We start from the raw sequence: 20866 nt of genomic DNA on the forward strand, positions 1-20866 counted from the left end.
CCAGGACCAGCTAACACACAGGTGTCATGTTCCAATAAAACAGACCTCTGGCCTGCAGTCTGTCAGTGACAATCGGCCATTTTGTCCTCATTAGCATTAGCCACTGAAACCAGGAGGGGTTTTTCAGAAACATAGTTCTTGATTTTAAGATGGTTAGGCAACATATTTTCTTCAATTATAATAATAAAAATAATAATGATAATAAACAACATGTGATATTCTTGTTGAAACTTCATCTCTTTCAAAAGGGTTTAACAGTCTGACTGCAGGTCAAAGGTCGGATTGATTGCAGTGTGATCCTGTGTTGCTGCAGGGTTTGGGTGGATCATATTCATAAAAGCAATGGGGAGAATTACTGCAAAAATTATTATTATCTATGTTATCTTCCTGAAATCTCTTTGAGAATCAGTTTGAAGAGACTTGAATCAGTTTTTTGTTTCAATGATATTATTCTTCATTCTGCAACGAAGAATAAATAATTGTGTTTCAGATGAAGGTGGTGCACTTCATTGCTTATATTAAGAATAAATGACAGACATAAAGGCAGTCATATTTACTGTATTAACAGTTATTTCCTCTGTGGATGAATCCACCACTTGCTGCAGTGTCATCAGTCTCTGTTTCCCTTTGTGTATTTGTGATTGGGTTTATGTTGAGATCTATGTAAAGTAAGGACTAAAACAACAAAGGTTTGTCATATAAAAAGTGTAGAGAAGTCAGTTACTCAGAAAAAGGAGCAATGATGAAAGTCTATATAAAGTTGGAATATGAGTGTTGCTGTAACTTTGTTCTTATGGATCACTGCAGGTACTCGTCACAGTCTGACATGGCTGTAAATCTGTGTGTCAGGACGACTGTTGAGGTCACTGGATGTTAAATTCACTTTGTTCTTCCTGTTTTACTGATGAAAAAGGTCGTCTCAGTTCTCAGGTGAGTTCAGGTACAGATATCTGCAGGTCCTCAGTGAAAGCAGTGACAGGGTGTGTCTAGGTCATATAACTGTAGTTCGGGTCAAAGTCAAAGTTATTCTGTCCAATCAGGTTCCTTGTTTTCTGCTGACACACCTTCTGTCTCTTTGTCCTCAGCGATCAGTGAGTCAGTTATCACTGTGAAGTCTGTGTGTTCTTTTATTGGATGGAAAACGACGCAGAAACACTTTCTGGTGAGTAGATTGAAGATAAATATGAACAAATGAAAATATACATTAAGTGATGAGATTAATGAGCTCAATCTGTTATGCAGTCCGGTAAACAGTCCGAAATGTTCAGTTGTTGTTGAGATGAAGAAACTAGCCTACTTATAATACTTTGTGGAGCTGGTATGAAAGTATAAAATCCATTTTACAGAACTATTATACTGAAGGTCCTTACAGCGTATATTGGTTTCTATATTTCTGGTCACTCCTGTTTCTGGTAAACCCATTTAAATAAATATTTTGCACATTTTAAATATTGAGTGACAGACTTTTGAATAGACCAGAGGTTGCAGTGCAGCAAACTGTTGTCACAATTCAGTGGATGCACAGAAACATATTCAGCTCTGTGGGATTTACAGGTGATTTATTGTGATTTTTTAAAGTTTTGGAATTTGAAAGGCTTAATAACCGACCACATGGAGGCACTATTGAATACATGCTTTAATATGTTCTCTATGGGACCAGGTTGGATGACTTTAGCATGTATAGTATTTGATATTTTGATGTGTTTATGCAACTCCCATTGACGGCCCATTCAAAACAAATAACAGTAAAATATTAATATCTCAGTAACTATAACAGATTTCAAAAAGAGAATAAATTACCATATATTTAAATGTGAAATTATTAAAAATTAAATATGTTAGTTAATTAGTTACTGAACAAAAAGAGTATTACAGTCTATCAGTTGGAGTATGATTCTTACTGTAATTTTCATTTTAGGAATCAGTTAGTGTGGATACGACGACGACTAAGATCTTCTAAATGAACATAATAAAAGTTGATCATTAGCTTCCACTGCTTACAGTTCTTCTAACTCTGGAGAGGATCCAACTGAAGTTGACAATAAAACACAGTCTCACTGACTGACTGCTGGTTGGACTGTCTCTCTCTCTGTAACTAACTTTTATCACCTACCAAATAAAACATCATAAGATTACTCTGAAGTGCAGGCGGATAATGTTCAGACTAATTTCAGGTCTTGGTACACATTGTTGTTAAGATGAAAACTGTTTGCTGCAGAAATGCAGATTTCATATTTGTCAAAGTCATTTCTAAATAACAACATGAAGTAAAACCTCCACAGAGGAAACCTGATGAACCGTTCTATTTCTGTTTGAATCAGTCAGCAATTCACTCAACATTTCCTTTGGAACAATATTTCTAACCATAACCAGGATGTTGGTTAAGATCTGTTCCAGGACCAGCTAACACACAGGTGTCATGTTCCAATAAAACAGACCTTTGACCTGCAGTCTGTCAGTGACAATTGGCATTAGCCAGTGAAACCAGGAGGGGTTTTTTCAGAAACATGGTTCTTGATTTTAAGAAGGTTAGGCAACATATCTTCTTCAGTAATGATGATAATAGTAATAATAATAATAATAATAATAATAATAATAATAATAATAATAATAATAATGATAATCAACATGTGATACTCTTGTTGGTTGATCATAATCAAGTTTCCAAACAGAAAAGAGTTTATTTAACAGACCGACTGCAGGTCAAAGGTCGGATTGATCGCAGTGTGATTGGTATTGCTGCAGGGTTTAAGTGGATCATATTGATAAAAGCAATGAGGGGAATTACTGCAATAATTATTATTATCTATGAGTTTTTTATTTCTTCAATGCAACAACTTTCTTCCTCAACTCTCTTTGAGAATCAGTGTGAAGAGATTTGAATCAATTTGTGATTGGGTTTATGTTGAGATCTAAGTAAAGTAAGGACTAAAACAACAAAGGTCTGTCATATAAAAAGTGTAGAGAAGTCAGTTACTCAGAAAAAGGAGCAATGATGAAAGTCTATATAAAGTTGGAATATGACTGTTGCTGTAACTTTGTTCTTATGGATCACTGCGGGTACTCGTCACAGTCTGACATGGCTGTAAATCTTTGTGTCAGGACGACTGTTGAGGTCACTGGATGTTAAATTCACTTCGTTCTTCCTGTTTTGATGAAGAAAAAGGTCGTCTCAGTCCTCAGGTGAGTTCAGGTACAGATATCTGCAGGTCCTCAGTGAAAGCAGTGACAGGGTGTGTCTAGGTCATATAACTGTAGTTCGGGTCAAAGTCAAAGTTATTCTGTCCAATCAGGTTCCTTGTTTTCTGCTGACACACCTTCTGTCTCTTTGTCCTCAGCGATCAGTGAGTCAGTTATCACTCTGAAGTCTGTGTGTTCTGTTATTGGAGGGAAAATGATGCAGAAACAATTTCTGGTGAGTAGATTCAAGATAAATATGAACAAATGGAAATATACATTAATTGATGAGATTAATGAGCTCAATCTGTTATTTAGTCCGGTAAACAGTCCGAAATGTTCAGCTGTTGTTGAGATGAAGAAACTTAGGCTACTTATAATACCTTGTGGAGCTGGTATGAAAGTATAAAATCCATTTTACAGAACTATTATACTGAAGGTCCTTACAGCGTATATATTGGTTTCTATATTTCTGGTCACTCCTGTTCCTGGAAAACCCATTTAAACAAATACCTGATGTGTGTTGACCTTCCAGGCCTGGTGATCAGATGGACCAGTCACAGCTTGTAACTGCCTCCATAACTTCAATACCTCAATCTGCTTCATTCTCACTTTAACCAATAAAAACACTGTGGCAGACGGACAGCTCAATATTACAGCTTCAGCTTCAGGTACAGGCTCCAAGTTCAAATGTTCAAACCTGTCAAACAAACTACAGACAGCTGATGTGTTAAAGTAGAGGTTTGCTTGTTTGTGCTCACAAATGAAAGATTGATTCAATTCTCCAATTTAGAAATCAAAGCTGTTTTTATATCTTTACTGGGACTCTTTCAGTCCACAGATAAGAAAGTAAATGATTGGTCCAAAGTGTAGGCGCCATGAGGAAAAACCCTGATGTGATTAAGATTGCAGCGATAAGAACTAATACTGATTAATCTCACTGTAGTACGACTATAAAGGTAGAAAAGTAGCTGCACTGTGCAAAATAAAAATAGAAGTTGTTCTTGTTGAGATTTATCATTTTTGGCAGCTGCAAGAATCTAAATCCATAATTTATTTGTTTTTGACAAAGAAGGCAAAGAGCAGCTATATTTTCATCACGTTGTTGAATTGATTTCTATGATTTTAGTACAGTGTAATCAATGGGACATTTTATTTCCTGCTTTGAGAAACAGTGACATTTACCTCAATGATCACAGTGTTAACCTCATCTTAAACTAACGTTTCTCTCTTTCACTTATTGAATTAAATCCAACAGGAACTGTATTTGTGTTGTGTTTCAGTCAGCAGCTCCTCCAGTTGAGAATCTCTCCTGAGCGTTTCCAGCAGAGTGACAGTATGGCTGAAACATCTGGTGAGTTATATTATTAATATTATATATTACTGTAACTGGCTGTTTATAATAGAGACAATGGAGTGACCCTCAGTGTCAACCACCTCTCAGGAAATATGTTGGGATTACATCTAGAACACAAGAAGAGCTCAAATTAATCCTGAACAGCTCCATGAGAGGCACGCTGTACATTTTTAATATAGTCAGTAAATGACAGTTGTTTATCAGATCAAATGTTGTTTCATGCACTTCTGATTCCTACAACTCTTATTCTTATTTTAATATCTAGTAAGTAAAACTGAACTTTATCAGACTTGTGTCACATAAAGGCAGAATGAGTAGCATCTAGTCAGTTTGTGGCTAAACGACACCAGAAGCTCACAGAGGCTGTCTCAGGGGGCTAAATACACAGGTGAGAGGGGGGATAACAAGACGCGGGGCAGACAATCAAAATTAGAGGGAAAACAGACAAAGAACAGGAACAGGAAGTTTTCACTCAAACTTTATATTTAGAGAATGATTGAAAGAAAAACACTCTGCTTTATGTAAATGATTATAGATCAATGATTATAGATCAATGATTATAGATAAATGATCTGAGGTAAATGTGTCCGTTACTTCAAGTGTGGGAGGAAGAAACTATTTAATTCTAAAGTCCAGATATTTGTGATATTTTATTAATCAGAGATAAGTTGAGTGTGAGAATGCGACTCAGAAAGGTTATTATATCTTTAATCTGTAATATGAACTTTAGACGCCATTTTAGACTGCAGTGAAACCAGGAAGAGACGTTACAGAATCATACTGATCAAAGTCAGACTACTTTATTATGTTTAGAGGTAATACTGAAGTAACAGCTATATTAGATCATCTATATTTATTAATAATTATTGATATCTGTAGATCTCTATTGTTAGACCCAGAACTAATAATTACATATAATTACTGATAGAACCTGCATTACTTTAGATTACAGAGATTTCAGTCAGTGTTCCACTCAGGTGTTCACATTGCTGGCAGCTGGAAGGTTGCTGGTTTGAATCCCCACTGAGGTTGTGAAGCTGACAGTAAAGCCTGGTGGAGCTGCTCTTGCTCTGTACAAACATGTTGCTGTGTGATAAGTAAGATCATTCAACTCTAATTCTTCTTCCTTCAGCTTGTTAAAGCAGCAGTCGCTCTTCAGTTGAATCCGTCTGATGTTTCCAGCACAGTGACATCATGGAGGCTGCAGCAGCAGGTGAGTCCACTCAGTCTTTATACAAATATACAGAGACATTTATATTTACATCTCAACTCAGTTCAACTCAGAGTGTCATTTTAATGGAGCAGCAGGAAATAGAAGAGCTTCAGTTCACAATCACTGATACATTCATGTTTTTCCTTTATTAATATTTCTGCCTTTGAAGTAATCCTGAGACTGAATGAAACCACTGATCAATATCCTGAATACTCTTCCAATCATTATCTGATTTCACTAACGGACACTTTGTGCTTTGCAGCTGCTCTGATGTTTATTTCATCCAGTTTATTATCGATCTATCAATCATTATTTGTGTTTTATTGATTGTTCTTTAAGGGTGCAGAGCTCTCAGAGTCCCACTGGGTGGCGATAAAACATTAAAGTTTGGTAGAGTCACAATCCAGTGTGTTGTTAGAATGAACTTCCTCTACCAGTTTTTTTTTCTTTCTTTCTTTATTGGAAAAGACAGGTTTACAATTCAGACGTGACTCACAAAAATATACATATGCAACAGTAATCGAACATACAAAACAAAGAGTCTGTCAAAATGTCTTGCCAGGGGGAAGCCCACATGCTATTAAAAAGAGAAAGAGGACCATATGTTGACAGTTTTAACCACCTTGCTGTTGTTGGAGCCAGAAATCAAATTAATATAATGTACAATTTCATGGAGAAAAGATACAAAATTAGTTTTTTTACCGTTGAATTTACACTTATGAATGTGGAATTTTGCCAACAGAATTAATAAATGTACAATGAAGTACATATTTTCATTACTTTGATTTCTATAAAAGCAAAATACCACATTCTCCCACAATAATGCAAAGTCTTTATAAATATGGTCAATGACAAATCTGCTGAAGTTTTGCTAAAATGTTCTGGTGTGTAAGCAATACCAAAAGAGGTGCAAAACAGTTTCTGTGTGGTCTTCACAAAAAGAACAGTTTGTATTGATGTCTCTTTTAAATTTAACCATGTAATGATAAGCAGGGTAATATCTGTGAATCATTATGAACGACACTTCTTTCACCTTGTTTACTCTCAGGTATCTGTGAGGAATCATCCAAACTTTTTTCCAATCAATGTTTACAAATCGATTCCAATAAAACATCACATTTGGAGTAGATACAATTTCTTTCTGAAACAAGGAATGTTCTTATTATTTCGAGGAAGTTTAGAAAAACAGATTTTTCCAACAGGTGATTCAGCCACAGCGGGGAGGGAGACAGAAGTGGGTGGAGGTCTGCCAGTATTTCTAAAAAGCATTATTGCGCCTGATGGAATGGCGTCAAATACAATTGCAAATTCTCGTGGCATAACTGGAATATTATTTATTGATAGAAACTCTCTATAAGAGAAAAGTCACCTGTCTTCATTAATTAGCGTGCCCACCAGCACAATCTGATTCTGTACCCAACTCTCAAGAAAGAGTGACTTGACTTCCTCTACCAGTGCCTGACTGGATTACACACAGAATGACATCAGACTTTAATAGCTATAAAGAACCAACTATAACCATGTATGACTGTCTGATAACATGACAAAGTATAGAAAGGGAGGATTCCATCTGATATGACCTGATTATACTGATCTTACACAACTTGTCAGCTTCTTTACTGCCATGTGCACAACAACAGTGAAGCAGTCAGTGGTAAATAATTCTGATTTAAATCTGATAGTTCAATATCTGATACAACACTTGAGCCCAGTTAGTGTGGGTCAGCTTGGCCTAAGCACAACAAACAGAACGAGACTTAAAAAGGGAAGTTCACCAAAAAACAGAACTGATTGATTTTACAAATGATCTCACACATCTGAAGTTGAGCAAGTGATTGTTGTGCAGGTTCAGAAAACAGCCCGTAGAAAAGATCCAATCTGAGCATCACTGGTTGTTGATCATGAAGCAGACTCCTCCCTTGCTCCTTGCTCTGATTCAGTCAGTCTGCTGAGTCCAGGATCAAAGGGTCGAGTTGAGTCTCAGTGAAAACCATCACGTTACATTTGTTAGAGTCCAGTTAAGAATCCATTTCCTCCTGAGTTCATCCAGTTTATCATCCACTGACTGAAGAATACTCTCTAGAGGAGTCCTGGTTAAATGTTTCCACAGGCTGACCAGGACCCTGGATCCTCTTTCCTTTAGTCCTCTCTGTTTTCCAAGTACAGCAGATACAATCATAGATTACATCTGATCACATCAATAGTAACTGAATGCTGTTTCCTTCCAATCACAGGTGATCTGCATCCTCTGAGGCGCAGTAGCAGCTATGGTTTCCTGCCTCCTCACAGTGAGTCACTGAACTGTTATCCTGATGTTTAAGTTTACAGTATTTCATATCATCATAGCCCATTTAATACAACTCATGGATACTTTTCATCACAGCTAATAAAGAAACAGCTACTATGTTTAATTAACTTGTTTTTTTGTGTTCATAAGCTACAAAATAGTATCTCATAGGTAAAATCTGTAAGTTACTAAAGTCCTGAAGTTTGAAACTATGAAAGTGTAAGTTTATCTTTTTATCCACGTTTTCTGAATCTCTGTGTTTCAGTGTCTGAGCTGAGGGTTGTTCTGCTGGGGAACAGCTGGTCTGAGAGGAGTTCAGTGGGGAACTTCATACTGGGAGAGACTAAGTTCAACACTGAGGAAGAACCAGACCGATGTCTGAGGGTCAGTGGAACATTGGAGCAAAAAACATTAGTTCTCATCAACACTCCAGATCTGCTGCATCCAAACACCTCTGATGATAAACTGACAGAACATGTGAAAGACTATGTGAGACTCTCTGAACCTGGACCTCATGTGTTCCTGCTGGTTCTACAGCCTGAAGACTTCACTGAAGAACACAAACTGAGACTACAATCAATCCTTGAAAAGTTCAGTGATCGATCATTTGATCATTCTCTGGTTCTGATATCAGCACCCAGAGAGAAGAGTTCAGCTTTAAAGAAGAAACACATGGAGCACCCTCCAGTAAAAGACCTGATCACAATGTGTAGATACAGACATTTGAAGCAGGAGAACCTTGAACGTTCAGAGCTGTTGACACGATTGGGTCAAACTGTAAAAGAGAACAATGGAGAATATGTCAGCTGTGATGTGTATCGAAGCTTGAAGCAACAGGAAACAACCACTTCTGACTTGGATCCTGTTGGAGCTCCTGGTGAGGACAGAAAACTGTTTTAATAATGTGGATCAATGTAAATACTCATTGATGATGTTGAGAATTATTTCTGTTGATGATTTTATGTTTTCACAGAGAGGACGTTTTACTTTGACAGTGCAACAAGTTATGTCAGCAGCAGTAAGTACATTCATTAGAGGATCATCATGTACTGTATAAGATCTATGAGTTATATTTGATGTCTGTAACTGATGTTTTTGTGTTTCACAGTTTTTAAATCAAACACATCACACAGTTCATCACCGGTGGAAAGCAGAATTAAACAAGGTCAGTAACTGATTAATACAACAAATATGAATCAGAATTATCAGCCTTTTTAAAAAGCATTAAAAACTAGTCAACTAGTCTCAAATGACATTGTATAAAAATGTTATTATATATGAGACGACCTGGTAGCTCACCTGGTTCACATACTAAGGTGAGTCCTTACTGCAGCAGCCCCCTGACACATGAAACAAACTTATACAGACAACACTATTAATATTATACAGAGATGAATGAAATGGATGTAGATACAGTGATTATCTTAGATTATGTTTATCCCATTAAAATAATTAATTCTTTATGTGTATGTTATATTGCAGAGTCTTCACTCAGAATTATACTGCTGGGGAAGAGTGAGGAAACAAAAGCAAAACTTGGTAACTTTATGCTCGGGGGCCAAAGTTCTCTATTCCAAAAACATCCTTCAGTCAAGCATTGTACGGCAGCCTGTGGAGAGTGGAGAGGAAAACCAATAACAATAGTGAAAACTCCAGATATCTTCAGTCTGAATGAGGAGAGAATCAGAGAAGAGATGAAGAACTGTGTGACTCTGTGTCCTCCTGGACCAAATGTTCTTCTGCTGTTAGTGAATCGTTCTAAGTTCAAAGAGAAGAACAGACAAACACTGAAGTTCATCCTGAGTTTGTTCGGTCAAGATGCTTTTAAACACTCAATGGTCATCAGCACACAGAAGGAGAATAAAAGTAAAACTGTGAATCAGCTCCTTACAGACTGTGGAGGAAGATACTACCGCATGTTGGAAGATAACCACACATTGTTAATGCAGAAGATTGAGAACATTGTGCATGAAAACAAAGGAACCTTCCTCACCTTCACTGCAGAGACCATAGGACCAAAGTCTGAACCCACCAGAACACCCTTAAACCTGGTTCTGTGTGGGAGGAGAGGAGCAGGGAAGACTTCAGCAGCCGAGGCCATTTTAGGTCAGACAGAGTTTCATTCAGTCTCCAACTCATCAGAGTGTGTTAGACATCAGGGAGAGGTGTGTGGACGTTGGGTTTCCCTGGTGGAGCTGCCTGCCTTGTATGGAAAACCTCAGGAGGCAGTGATGGAGGAATCACTCAGGAGTATCTCCCTCTGTGATCCTGAGGGCGTCCATGCCTTCATCCTGGTCCTACCTGTGGGTCCCCTCACTGATGAAGACAAGGGAGAGTTAGAGACCATCCAGAACACATTCAGCTCTCGAGTCAATGACTTCACCATCATTCTGTTCACTGTGGACTCAGAAACCAGAGACATCCAGGAGCTCCGTCAGAGCTGTGGAGGAAGATATGTTGTTCTCAACATCAAGGACAAGCAGCAGATCCCAGAGCTGTTGGAAGCTGTGGACAAGATGAGACTGAGACCCTACAAAGACAAACCATACTGCTATACAATGGAAACATTTGCATGTGCCCAAAAAGAAAAGATCATAAAACAACAGGCTGAACTTGAGAGGTTGAGACCGAAGAACAAGATCTCTTGTAAGTTTTTTCTGAGTCATAATCCATGTTCTACATGTTCTCAATTGTATTTCTGTATATCTCTAATAAAGTGAAATGGAATGTTTATTATTATTATTATTATTACAGTCTTGAACCTTTATTATAGTTACTGTGAATATTTAAAGTAACTCCTGGTCTTTATATTTCACAGGTGATGAAGAACAAAGCCCAGAGTGTCTCAAGATTGTGCTGATAGGGAAGACTGGCTGTGGAAAGAGCTCTTCAGGAAACACCATTCTAGGAAGAGACGGGTTTAAAGCTGAATCAAGCCAAACATCAGTCACTAAACACTGTCAGAAAGAACAGAGTGAAGTCGATGATCGTCAGGTGGTTGTGGTCGACACTCCTGGTCTGTTTGACAATAGTTTGTCTCATGAAGAAGTTCATGAGGAGATGGTGAAATGCATCAGTCTTCTGGCTCCAGGACCACATGTCTTCCTGTTGGTGGTACAAATTGGCAGATTTACACCAGAGGAGAAGGAGACATTAAAACTTATCAAGGAAAGATTTGGGAAGAATTCTGAGAAGTTCACCATCATTCTTTTAACTGGAGGAGATACACTGGAACATGAGGACATATCCATTGCAGAATACATTGAAAAGAAGTGTGATGATTCCTTTAAGAAGCTGATCTCTGACTGTGGAGGAAGATACCATGTGTTTAATAACCGAGATAAACACAACTGCACACAGGTCAGTGAGCTGATAACCAAGATTGACACCATGGTGAAGGAAAATGGAGGCAGCTGCTACACTAATGAGCTGCTGCAAGAGGCCGAAGCTTCAATAAAGAAAGAAATGGAGAGAATCCTGAAGGAGAAGGAAGAAGAGATGGAGAGAGAGAGGGAGGAGCTTCAAAGAAAACATGAGGAAGAAATGAAAGAAATGAAAAGAAGAATAGAAGGACAGAGAGCAGAAACTGAAAAGGAAAGAAAACTGAGAGAAAAACAACTTGAAGAAAAGGAGGAAAACATCAAAAAGGAACGTGAGGAGAGAAAGAAAGAACAGGAAATGAGAGAAGAAGAAGACAGGAAGAGAAAAGAACAGGAAGAAATTCAACGACAGGAGTGGAAACAGAAACAAAAAGCTTTGGAGGAAAAAATAAAATCAGAGTCAGAATCAAAAGAAACCATTGATAGAAAGCTGAAGGAGAGCAGAGAAGAGATGAGAAAAGAACGAGTAAATGTGGAGAAACAACAAAAAGAATGGTGGGAAAAACGAAAAAAGGAAGATGAACAGAGACGACAGGAGGAAGAAACAAAACTCAGAAAACTTCAAGAAGAATACGAACAGGAAAGAGAAAATGATAGAAAGAAAAGAAAAGAAGAGGATCGAATCAGAAGAGAACAAGAGGAAATAGAGAAAAAAGACATTGAAGAGAACAATAAGAAAAAACTGGAGAATCTGAAGAAGACACATGAAGAAGAAGCCAGAAAGAAAGCTGAAGAGTTCAATGAATTCAAAGAGAAATACAAAAAGGAATCTGCAGCTTTGAGAGAAGACATACAGGAGAAGCAGAGGGAATATGACAGATTAATGGATATCTCAACCTACAATGACAATAGTCTGAAACTAGTTATGGAGGAACTACACAACAGACATAAACGACAAATGGCTGACGTGATTCTGCGACCTGTGACCCAAAAGGAAAAACAGGATAAAGAAATTAATGATTTAGAGGAAACACACAGAAAAGAGCTGGATAACCTAGAAAAAGATCTTTCAGCCCAAAATGAAAGAAAGGAGAAGGAACAAAGTGATAAATTAAAGAGAGAACAGGATCAAGAAATGAAAGTCTTAGAAGAAGAAAACCAAGAAGATCAGAGCGTAAAAAAGGTTGAGCTATCATTAAAACAAGAACAAGAAATGAATGCATTGAAAGAAACACTTGAGACCCAGCAGAGAGAACGACAGGAACTAATTCAAAAATTACGGAAACAACACGAAGACAACAAGAATGAATTCAAGCTGAATGTTTTAGGAAAAATGAATGAATTACAGAAAAAAACACGAGCAAGAGATGAAGAAGTTGGAACAGCAACTGATGGACAAAGACGCAAACAGTCAAAAGAAAGAAAGAGATGAACTGAAGAAGAAACACAAAAAAGAGTTGAATGACCTGAAAGAGAATCTTGTGGCAAACTCATGGTGTTCAATTCTATAAGATATTGTATTGTCTTCATGTCAGTGACCCAACTGAGGTCAGGAATGACTCACACAGTAACTGACACCAGGAGCTGCAGCGTACAACCAGATCAGATGTATTAGTCACTTACAGTATCTTTTTATCTTCATGCTTTTTAATCTATTTTATTGTTTGTCTATAAATACATAAATATGACCGGGCAGTCAGCTGGTGGTGGATATATTGATACGGCTTCAGATTCTACATTTTCATTAGGAAGGACGGTGAGATTAGTTTGTGCATCAGAATAAAAACCTGTACACTTCCTGTACACAACCCTAATGTAAAAGGTTTTGGAAACCACGGCCATCATCTATAAGGAGTTTGGTCTAGACCTGCTCTATGTGAAAGGTTCTGAGATACTATAGAACTATAGAAATATTGAATTTAAAATGTAATCATTTCAGGGTCAGAAAGTGGTTTATGAGTCAAAATAACGAGTTCTGTTCTTATTGTGTGTTCAACTCTTGTTTATACTTTTATATTTTTCTATAGTACGTTAAATGAGCAGTTGACCTATTATATCATAAATCAGAAATACAATTTCTATGTCATCATGACTCCTCTGACCACCAGGTGGCAGTGATGATCTCTGGTCACTGTGTTAGATTGAGATATTTCTGAATGGAGGAGGATTTCTGAACATATTTCATACAAACACGATGTATGATTATTGATTGATTGTATGTAGGTAACAATACAACTGGTGGAGCTCAAGGGTTAATTTTTTGAGTAAATTAAAGGATCAGAATTTTCTTTGTGTATTTTGTAGCATGTGAACATTTAGTGGACATTTTTAGGTAGAGTTGATGACTGTATTTCCTGTATCTGTATAAAGATTCAAATATGTCCATTATCATGAAATAATATCTTCCATTTTGATTCCTTATGTGTTCTTTTCCCGTACATGTTGTAAAAGCTTTATCAGTAGTTTGTTTTTCTCAGCTGAACAATTGGAAAAAGTTTTATCTTAATAAACCAAACTAAAAGTGGAAAGACATGGTCTTTGTCTCTGCTCAGTAAAGATTATTAGCACAAAGGTCTTTACAGTCTGATTCATATGTATCAGCAAACATCAGACTTACGACTGATGGGTCAAACATCATCATTAGTAACAAAAAGTTGTTAAAACTAAATGTTTTCTTGGTAAGTAGGAACTAAACATCTTAACTTAAACTTAACGAACTGAGAAACAACAAAAAATGCATATAACATATACCGACCCAACTTAAAGTTCTTTGTCAGGGTGGGTTTGGAGATTGGCTAAAACTTTGTCTCCAAAAGTCTCATTATTCCTTTGTGCTGTTAACAACTGTACTTATCCAGAACAGGCCTGTGTTTTCTCCTTAGTATCTCTTGAATGAATGTACAAGTAATTAATGTAAAGCAGGGGTCCCCAAACTTTTTTCGGCGGGGCCACATCAATTTTCCTTTCTGTGATGGGGGGCCGGGGTCAGTTTATAACAGGAAAAAAGTGACAACCAGTATTATTGTGGAGATTGAATGTACAAGTAATTAATGTAAAGGAACAAGTGAATTCAACACCAACAGTGCTGTAACCGATAAAAGCCTCCAGATGAACTTCAAGAGTTGTAGATAAACAGCATTCTGGGTTTTTCATCTGATTAGTAGAAATAAGAATTTGAAAATGTAGTTGTCAGGGTATAGAACCAATGAACTGTCTTTACAGGTATTTCCATCTCCAAAAACACTGAGCAACATGTACAAGTTATTGTCACTTCATTTCTGGACTAATAGAAACTCTAGTTGTCATACAAAAATGGGAACTTACGTGTGTTTGGCTCATGTCCTCTATCGCTGCTGCTGGTTGATTCTAAATGCATGCTGGGATACTCGAGTACCGCTGGATCTCACGTGGTCCAAAAGTATCCACAATGAAAATGGAGAGCAGTCGTCCAGGTCTCGTCCGCTGCCCGGCAGACGGGTGGATCTCTACAGGCACACAGAGAAACCAGCAGTGGAGGAAACAGCAGCCCCTCCCAAAGTAGTTGAGTCCCACCTTGAGCTGAAGTGTGGATGGGGGGTCTCCTGGTCCAGGCTGAAGTCTTCCACACGCTGTGCTGAAGATGGAGGGAAAGAAATGTTAATAATCAATCAATAATAACCAATATGTCGTGATCAATCAGGGTTCAGATGTTCAGTGTTTGATTGTGTCACTATCTGCTGTTAATCAGCCTCACTGTGTCCAATGAATGAGAGCAGCATTACAGGCGTCCTCACTAACTGTACTGAGGTTGTGTAGACGGACATACTACAATAACTAACTGCTGTTTCTGTTGGTCCACATTGTCTTCAGCTTACAGCCGGACTCCACAGTCCACTGCACTCTGTCTTATTGCACTTTAAATCACTGACTGCTTTGAGCGGTGTGTAGTAAAGCAGCACAGGAGCACTAGAACACCTGTAGGGGAAGTGTCCAATCAGGTGAGAGCCACAGTGATCAGTAGGCTGATGGGCAGCAGGGTGCAGACTGCACACTGACTCTGTTTTATACACTTGTGGCTCTGGGAAGACAAACTGTGCTTTTTAATAGCAACTGTTTTATATTCAATGCAGGATATTTATTGTTTGGGCCCCCTGAGGTATTCTATTTTATTTTAACAGTGGGTCTGTTTGAACTTTATTGGAGGTAAAAAGACTGAAAGAGGAAGAACTGTCAGCAGGACTAATGGAAGTATTATTATTATTATTATCATTATTTACAGTGTTTGTTTACAGGCTGAGCAGTGACTGCTGTTTATTCTGGCATTATTTTAATATTATTTTAGCATTATTTTAATATATAGTATTATTTTAGCATTAGTTTAATATTAGGTATTATTTTAGAATTATTTTAATATAATTTTTGCATTATTTTAGTATTACGTATTTGACCATTATTTTAATATTATTTTAAAGTTATTTAAGCATTAGCTAAGTATATTTTAGCATTATTTTAGCATTATTTTAATATTATTCTAACATAATTTTAATATTATTTTAATATTATTTTAGCATTATTTTAATATGAATTGTGTAGCACACTAAATAAGACTTTGTTAGTAACATTAAATACCTGTTCCAGTCAGTTACTGTCGTCGCAGACACTTTGCTTTCTTTAAATAAGGTTAACTCATTAGAACTGACTGTGTTCATTGTGAAGAGTCCAAATATTTCTGTTGGTTTGGAGCATCAAGTTGTTGTGGTTGCATCTGAAGTGTCCAATAATGTCTCAGCTTTAACAACCTGTGGCATTATTATCTACAACTGTATGGTATTTATGATACAAAGAACAGAATAATGACATTAAAATGCTCCTGACGCTGCCCAGTTACTTTCTTTATGAACAAACAGAGCAGGTAAACACAGACGATGACACACACACACACACACACACCTACACACAGGGTGTGTGAGGAGCACCATCACCCTCTGCCGGGGCTGCAAGAGGTCCTGGGACTGTGTGGCCCGGGAAAAAGGTCCTGCTGCAGCTGCTGTGGGAGGTGGTGCCGATGGCCGGGCAGGGGGCCTGGTCGTGGTGGTGGTGGTCACCCCACTGCTGCAGCACCTGGTCCCGGTGCCAACACAGTCCTCTCCTTCTCCCTCTGGGCTTTCACGAACCTGAGAGCATAATGGAATGTCATTAAACACTCATTATCTACATTGTACATTTTATGCAAATGACTGACCAGAGCTTTGTCCATTTCACCTACCACTGGGAGAGGGTCCTTTGATTTAGCTCAAAGAGGCGCCAAAGTCATCAGCCTCTGGTGGCCAAGCACCAAGTCGCGGATGTGGTGATAGTGCAGCAGTATGCAATCCCAGCGTGTCCTCCGGCTCCCGTACACTTTGGTGATGGAGGGATAGAGGTTACACAGCCGGGTGCATACTGCTTCCACCACACGACTGGCGCTCGGCCAGGTGGCAGGTCCAGAGGTCTGTCTGACCAGGCAGCTACAAAAACAACATTGACCATAATGAACGTGATGGAGAAGTGACATTTCAAGATTAGGCTACATTTCCATATTACATTTTTTTTTTTCAAACTTTGCCTTACCGTTTCATGCTTTCCACAACAGCAATGCTGGTGTGCGATGATTTAGCGGCCTTGAAGCGCCCCTGAGCTGGCCTGTCCCTATGGCGAGGAGGGTAAATGACTCTGGTCCTGTCGTACGGGGACAGGGCCTCATAGAGCTCGATGAGCTCATCGACCCTGTCTCGGACAACACCTTGTCTGTCCGCAACCCCACTAAGGCCGTGGCCAGGAAGCCAGGCTGGTCGTCCAGTCCTCTGTACTCCTGCAGACACACACAGGCAGAGAATGAATAAATGTAGTGAGAGAGACCAAAAACTCAACTCGGACAAGAATGTGGCAACACAAATATAATATTTTGAACAAGAAGGAAATTGAGACACTGCTGGTGTAATGATAATAGCACATTTTGTAGATCTTATCATGTGCAGACAGCAGGGCGCGTTCCTGATCTATAAGTCAAGTAAGCTGCTGAAGCCGGAAGCGGTAGTACTTGTAACATGAATGAAGCTCAAGTCTTTGATACAGTGAAGTTCTATCTCTTTAAGTAACCAGTGTGTTGTTATTGAAGAACCCACAAACCCCAACAAAACATGGTGTCAGAAGACGGACTTGAAGAGAGGAAATGGACTTAAACGTAAGCAGTAAACGTACTGTAAGCTAACCAGCTAATGCTACCGATATATCAGTTCAGCAGTGGACGTCGTGTACCAACTTGCCGTGGGAGGAAGAGGATCTAGCGGTGTGAACATGGAAGGCTTACACCCACCACCCAAACTTCAGTTGACTGGTAATGTGGCTGAAAATTGGAAAAGATTTAGGCAACGTTTTGAGTTGTATCTATCTGCAATTGGAGCTGACGACAAGAGTGAGTGTTTTTGCATGTTGTGGGTGATGAAGCGCTGGAAGTGTATAATAACTTCACCTTTGCTACTGCTGGAGACAAAATGAAGCTGGATAAAATAATAGAGAAATTTGAGGCTTACTGTATACCTAAGAGAAACGTGACGTTTGAGAGGCACAGATTCTTCACGTGTACAGAAAACAGGAGAGACAATTGATCAGTATGTGACAGAGCTAAGGAACAGAAGTAAGACATGTGAATTTGGAGGGCTGACCGACTCTTTATTAAAGGACAGACTTGTGTGCGAGATTCCAGATAATGGTCTAAGAGAGAGGCTATTGAGAGAGGACAATCTGGATCTAGAAAAAGCATTAACTCTGTGTAGAGCAGCAGAGACAGTGAAAGCACAAGCAAAAGAACTGTTTAGTGAAAGCTGCAATATAGATGCGGTGCAAAAGGAAGCACGCTGAGCTTTCAAAAAGAAGAGTACTGCCCCTGAAGTAAAAAATGATCCAAAACCAGCAAACAGAGACAGAAAAGGAAAGTATGGTCAACATGTGGTCGATGTGGCACGCAGCATCCACCTAAAAAGTGTCCGGCATATGGCAAAAAATGCAACAACTGCAACAGAGATAACCATCATGCCCGGTGCTGTTAGAATCAAGCACAACAAAGCAATGTCCATACAGTGGATTTGGATGACACAGAGGAATTCTATGTGGATGCAGTGACGAAAAACAAAACAAAGGAAGAGGACTGGACCTCTGACAGTGAATGATACACATGTAGATGTTAAGCTGGATACTGGAGCTCAAGCAAATGTGATATCAGAGGCAGTGTTCAAGAAAATAAGACCCAGACCTAAACTACATGCAACAAAAACAAAAGTAAAGGGCTACTCGGGAGCGGACATACCTGTTAAAGGAAAATGCATGGTAAAAGTGACGCACAAAGACAAAAAGCATACGCTAGCATTCATTGTGGTGCAGAAGAATGTGCGGTCCATACTAGGTTTATCTGCTTGTGTGAGACTGAACCTAGTCAAGAGAGTGCTTGTTGTAGAAAGTGAAGAAAATACAGACTATGATGAGATAATGAATATATGGATCTATTCCAGGGTCTCAGCGGCCTTTCTCAGGAACACACAATAAGAGTGGACAAAAGTGTGCCACCAGTCATTCATCCATTCCGAAAAGTGCCATTTGCTCTTCAAAAGCCGCTGAAAGCTGAGTTGGACAGGATGGAAAACCTGAAAGTGATAGAAAAGATTGATGAACCAACCGAATGGGTGAGTTCTCTTGTTATTGTGGAGAAAAAGAACAAAAAACCAAGAGTCTGTATGGATCCAAGAGATCTGAACAAAGCAATACAACGAGAGCATTACAAACTGCCTACAAGAGAAGAAATAATGTCACAGTTTGCAAATGCTATGTACTTTAGCAAGCTAGACGCATCATCAGGATTTTGGCAGCTGAAGTTAGACGACGCAAGTTCAAGACTGTGCACATTCAACAGTCCCTTTGGCAGATGCAGGTTCCTGCGATTGCTATTTGGCATTGCTTCAGTGCCAGAAGTGTATCACAAAACAGGATACATGATTTATGAACACCTAGACGGAGTGGACACATCAATGGATGACATCATTGTGTGGGGAAGCACAAAAGCTGAACACGACATGAGACTGAAAAAAGTCCTTGAAGCAACCAGAAAAGCCAATCTGAAGCTGAATAAAGAGAATTGCCAGCTCGGAGTGAAGGTACTGACATTCGTGGGAGACATCCTGAGCAGTGAAGGCATCAGACCAGATCCCAGAAAAGTGTCAGCGATTGAAAATATGCCAAGGCCGCAATGCAAAAAAGACGTGCAGAGGTTCAATGGCACGATAAACTATATGGGAAAATTCATACCCAATCTCTCTGAAAAGATGGCACCGCTGAGACAGCTAACTGAAAAGAAAGTTGCATGGGAGTGGAATCACAAACATGAGAAATCATGGACTGAGTTGAAGAGGCTGCTTACGGCAGAACCAGTTCTGAGGTTTTATGACCCGGCAAGACCCATCAAGATCTCATCTGATGCAACACAGAGTGGGCTTGGAGCTGTTCTTATGCAGAAGGATGAAGACTGGCAACCCGTTGCATATGCTTCGCACTCAATGACAGATGCAGAGACGCGATATGCGCAAATTGAAAAAGAACTGCTCAGCGTCACATATGCCTGTGAAAGATTCCACCAGTTCGTGTCAGGACAGGCAGTCAGTGTTGAAACCGACCATAAGCCACTGATTGCATTGTTTCAAAAGCCACTCAATGACTGTCCACTGAGAATCCAAAGAATGATGATCCGGATGCAACGCTATGCACTTAACTGCTCACCTGTCATCCACGAAAAGAGATGCTCCAGAAGGTCCACGCAGGACATCTTGGCATTGAAAAATGCAGGAAAAGAGCACTTGAGGTGATGTACTGGCCACGGATCAACCAGGATGTGACAAATGAGGTGTCTAACTGCACAACATGTCTGAAATACCAAGCCAGCAATCCGAGCCACTGATGCCACACCCCGTGCCAGACCAACCATATCAGAAAGTGGGCGCTGACCTATTTTTATCGGAGGGAAAGGATTACATTGTGGTCACAGACTACTATTCACTCTATCCAGAGGTATGTAGACTGCATACCATGACAGCAGAAGCTGTAATAACCTCTATGAAGGCCATATTCTCCAGGTATGGTGTGCCAAGCGAGGCTTTCACAGACAATGGCCCACAATTCTCTAACACAAAGTTCAGACAGTTTGCTGATGAATGGGACTTTGTGCACACTACATCAAGCCCTCACTACCCACAATCTAATGGGTTAGTGGAAAAGTCAGTCCAAACAGTGAAGAGGCTGATGTGCAAGGCAAAAGACAGTGGAACAGACTTCTCTCAGAGCCTACTTGTGTACCGCACAACACCACTTGAGTGTGGTATGTCACTGGCACAGCTCCTTATGGGACGACGCCTGAGATCAAACCTGCCCATTCAGGAAAACCTGCTGAAAACGGAGGAGGGAAACAGAGTGAAGGTGTTCAAGGAGCAACAAAAAGCTAAGCAGAAGTT

The 20866-nt window shown here is 39.2% G+C and overlaps 2 pseudogenes; both read left to right on the forward strand.

Annotated features, from left to right (window-relative positions):
• Window positions 1–1009: 1009 nt before the first annotated feature.
• Window positions 1010–20866, forward strand: part of LOC127360040 (uncharacterized) — a 43398-nt pseudogene continuing 23541 nt past the window's right edge.
• On the forward strand, window positions 9978–13882 carry LOC127360038 (golgin subfamily A member 6-like protein 22; annotated as a pseudogene).

This window comes from Dicentrarchus labrax, unplaced genomic scaffold (assembly GCF_905237075.1).
Source record: "Dicentrarchus labrax unplaced genomic scaffold, dlabrax2021, whole genome shotgun sequence".
NCBI classification, from domain to species: Eukaryota; Metazoa; Chordata; class Actinopteri; family Moronidae; genus Dicentrarchus; species Dicentrarchus labrax.